We start from the raw sequence: 4,702 nt of genomic DNA, 5'->3' as shown, positions 1-4,702 counted from the left end.
TTGTTGAGCAATCTTTCTCCCCCGTTAAACTGAAACTGACCCAATTAAACCCCAACTCCCCACTCCTCCCCCGCCTCCAGATCCTGCCCATCAATTCTAGGAAACGGACTCCTATAGGTAGCTCATAAGGGAGGATTTATATAGGGTCTGCCTTTTGGTGACTTCCTCTTTTCCCTTAGCACAGTGTGTTGCACGCTCATCTATAGTATGTGGATGAATAATACTCCAAGTTGTAACCCTGTTATCTCTCTGCCCATCACTAGGCACGTGGACTGCTTGGCTGCTCTGACTAAGTAAGACAGCTACAAACACGGTGTAGAAATCATTCTTTGAGCACCTACTTGGAATATGAGGGGTATAGACCAGGAAATAAAATTGTAGACTGTTGGATAATTCTTTCAATTATTTGAAGAAGCTCCCGATTTGGTTTTCCAAAATGGCTGCAACTTGATCCATTCCCACGGTGGCACATGTGCGTCCTGATCTCTTCACATCTTGACGCTGTTCACTATTTTCTATTCTCTTTCTCCTGCTCTTCTCTGCCGTAGCCATCCTAATAGATGGGAGGTGATGCTCGGGTCCATTAGCCTGAATGCTAACTTGCTCCCAGAGTGAATCATGCTCTATGGGCCCCAAGCATGACCACTCTGAACAGGTACAATGGGATTGAGCTTTCCTTAGCATATTTATTTAAGGGTAGTAATGCTAAATTATCTTATCTGCCCATCACTAGGCACGTGGGCTGCTCTGACTAAGACAGCTACAAGCACGGTGTAGAAATCATTCTTTGAGCACCTACTTGGAATATGAGGGGCAGTTTAGCAAGGATGCTTGCTGTCCTTGCATAGTTGAGCCCAACAGCCCAAGGGAGGTACATTTCCCTTTTTATTGCTTTTTTTTTCATTTCTTTATTTTATTTTATTTAAGATGTATTTATTTTATGTATGTGAGAACACTGGAGCTGTCTTCAGACACACCAGAAGAGGGCATCAGATCTCATTAAAGATGGTTGTGAGCCACCATGTGGGTCCTGGGATTTGAACTCAGGTCCTCTGGAAGAGCAGTCAGTGCTCTTCACCACTGAGCCATCTCTCCAGCCTCCATTTCCTTTTTTAGATAAAACATTTCCTGTTTCCCTGCCCCCTGCTGCTCCTCCTTCGCTGTTGGGTGTCCATCCAGACTCCTTTGACCTGTCTCATGCTCCATGTGGCCCCTGAAGGTGAAACTCTCCCCTGTTTGTAATCAGGCATTTTCTTTCGTAACTGTCCATAGACAACTGTGTATCTCAACCCACGTGGCACCTAAACATTCCTGGGCTTTCCAGTCCTGCTGTAGGTCACCTCCTGTACTTTAAGTTCAAACTATAGTTGACTCCTTCCCCATCCCCTTCCAAACTTGAAGTCCATGTTCCTAGCTACGTGTTTGTCAAAGCCAGAGACCTGAGGATCAGCCTGTCACACAAGCATGACATCACGTTCCCACCCAGCCTTGAATCAGCCTTTAGAGAGTCATATTCAGAGAGGCTCACAGCCGATGCACACTCACACACGTGTCACACTCACACACATGTAAACCTTCATGCAGGGTGAGATATATCTGGTGGGCAGACAATGGGATGGGGAGGGGCGAGAGGGGCACAGTTTTCAATGCAGGGGACATTTGGCAGTGTCTAGAGCCTGGGGTGGTGCTGTGGAGTGTTGTTAGCTTCCAGTGGGCTGAAGCCAGAGATATTAAACAGCTTACGGGGTGACCCAATATGGTCCTAGACTTTTGCCCCCCTCTACCCTGCAGGTTACCCTCACTGGAGATTGAGGCAAACCTTGGCTGCTCAGAGTTACCTGTGAACCAGAGCCTTGTGTGCAGAGGTACTTCAGTGTCTCTAGAATACTCAGTCCTACCTTCTTCCAACTACTAAGGCAAATATATGACTGAAAGACATAGGGGTATAGAAGTCTGGATTCCTGGTTTCAAGAAAATAGCCAGATACAGTTGACTGAAAGTGTGTATTACCCCAGATGTCCATTGCATGAATCCTGGTGTGACTCAATCTCAAAGGATCAACAAATGTTGAGGCCAGCACGGAGCTAAAAGAAACATGGGGTGCACTAGAGAGCCTCCAGTGCTGCAGAAGGTGAATGCTGGATTGACTCCCTACTTTCTCAGTTCCATCACGTGTTCTCCTGAGACCTTAGACAAGGCTCTTCAATTCCATTTCATCATCTTAAAAACAAGGACAGAGACGGTGTGTTTGTTTCAGAGTCAATACCATGAGCCACAATTCTCAAGCCTTCTTGTCCACCAATGCCGGACTTCCTCCAAGCTATGAGACAATCAAAGAAGAGTACGGGGTGACTGAGCTGGGGGAACCCAACAACTCAGCTGTTGTGAGGACCACAGTGATCAACATGCCCAGAGAGGTCTCTGTGCCGGACTATGTGGTCTGGTCCCTGTTCAATACCCTCTTCATGAACTTCTGCTGCCTGGGCTTCATTCTTATGTCTACTCTGTGAAGTCCAGGGACAGCAAGATGGTGGGTGATGTGATTGGAGCCCAGGCCTACGCTTCCACTGCCAAGTGCCTGAATATCAGCTCCCTGATCTTCAGAGTCCTCATGGTCATTATCTGCATCATTATTTTCTCTACCACCTCCGTGGTAGTCTTTCAATCGTTTTCACAAAGAATGCCACATTCTGGATTCTAGCTGCCCTGCGTATTGCGGTCCATATCTGCACCCCCCACCCCTAGGCTGAGGCCTTGACCCTTTACCCTAAGCGTATGCAACTGTTACCTTCACATATCTGTCCACAGTGGATTCAATAAAGTGCACATGGTGGCAACTCTGAAAAAAAAACAAAAAAAAAAAAAAAAAAAAAAAACCAAGGACAGAAAGCCAGGTGATGGTGACACGTGCCTTTAATCCCAGTACTCAGGAGGCAGAGACAGGTGGATCTCTGAGTTGGAGGCCAGCCTGGTCTACAGAGTGAGTTCTAGGACAGCCAGGGTTGGAATAAAACAGAGAGAGGGAAAAAAGGATAGGGACATTAGCTTCTTTCAAGTTATTGTAGAAGTGTCAAGCTTAACCGGGTAGGTAGATGCAATGTGCCTGAACAGGCAGACAAGAACTGGACCACAAAGACCAGTTCCCGTCACACCACACACCGCAAGTCCTTGGTATCTGTTCATTGTTCCAAATGTTTGTTGAGGATTTTGACCAACAATCCTCTTCTTTAGGAATTGATGGGTAAACAAGAAATACACAGAACCGCTGCTTTACCAGACAGCAAGTTAAATAAAGATGTTTATTTACTACTTAAGGAGACCTGTGAGACAGCTGTTTACAGAAGCTGCCATTGTTGCCTCTCAGCCCTTCCCTGAGGGCTATCTTGGTGTTTGAGCCAAATCCTGAAAGAGGAGATGAAATCAACAGAAACTGAAAGGGAATGTTCCCTGGGAGGGGAGAAGAACTTGTGTAAATGCCTCCATCCCCAGGGAGAACCAAAGATCAAAAACCTCACCGTGAGACCTCCCACCACCCCCCACTCACCAGAAAAATCCCAAAGAACAAAGGAGATCCCTAGACTCTGGGCTTAGGAGTCAGAGGGCAAGGAGGACAGGACAGAATTGAAGAGGTAGGTTGAGAACCAGACCAGGCACAGCCTTGCGGGGCAGACGTGTGGCTCTTATCTGTGATGCAATGGAAAAGATCCAATCTGTCCGTGACAGAAAGCTGTTATCTCTTTTAGAAACAATTGTCTGGCTCCAGAATCCACAGGTAAACTTCTGGAGCACAAAGGAAAACTACTAAGGGTCTCGAGGGCAAAGGAATGGCATGTCCTCGTAGAGTTGGCATTGTTAAAAGCTATTTGAATTTCTGGGAATGTGCAGGGAAATGAGAGAGGACAGCCGGCTTATTTAAAAATGTGAATTTTGAAAATTCTCATGGAGTGTGAGGAGCTCTGTTCTTGAGAGAGAGAGAGAGAAAGAGAGAGAGAGAGAGAGACTGCCTGCCTGCCTGTCTGTCTGTCCGTCCGTGTGCCCACTCCTGACAGACACAGTGCTTGTGTAAAGTTAAGAGCATAACTTGCAGGAATGGGTTTCCTACTTCAGCTCTGTGGACCCCAGGGATTGAACTCAGGTTGTCAGACTCGTCCAGGGAAACAGCAAGGACCTTTACCTGCTGAGCCATCTCACGGGCCCCTTTGCAAGACTTTAATTTGCTGCTTATGCCTTAGCAAATGGGAGATATTATTGAGTTCTTTCTTTTTTAAATTGAATTAAACAACTGCGGGAAGACGGGTTTCGAGAGTTTGTATGTGTCTACGTTACTGTCAAAATGAGGAGTTCTATTCTGAGGTCCACAGACATTTAGCATGCAGGTTGTTCACAGTCATGACACCCAGCATTGTCCTCCATGTCCATCCGTGCTCCTGAGGTCTCCCTGCCTCCTCCCAGGCATGTCTCCTTCCACAGTCACATCAGTTTGTTTGAAATGTAGATTCTGGGGCTGGAGAGAAGGCCCAGTGGTTGAGAATGTTACTGTTACTGCAGAGGGCTGAGTTCAATTCCTATTGCACACAAACAAACAAACACACACACACACACACACATATATTTCTGTGTATGTGTGTGAGTGTGTATGTGTGTGAGTGTATGTGTGTGATGTGTATGTGTGTTTGTGTATATGTGTGTGAGGTATATGTGT

General features: G+C 46.4%; 1 pseudogene; it reads left to right on the top strand.

Moving 5' to 3' along the window:
- The first annotated feature begins 2,243 nt into the window (after positions 1 to 2,243).
- Positions 2,244 to 2,880, top strand: LOC127672755 (interferon-induced transmembrane protein 2-like; annotated as a pseudogene).
- The last annotated feature ends 1,822 nt before the right edge of the window (positions 2,881 to 4,702 follow it).

The sequence above is a fragment of the Apodemus sylvaticus genome, chromosome 22, assembly GCF_947179515.1.
Source record: "Apodemus sylvaticus chromosome 22, mApoSyl1.1, whole genome shotgun sequence".
Lineage (NCBI taxonomy): Eukaryota > Metazoa > Chordata > Mammalia > Rodentia > Muridae > Apodemus > Apodemus sylvaticus.
This window is presented reverse-complemented; position numbering and strand designations above follow the sequence as displayed.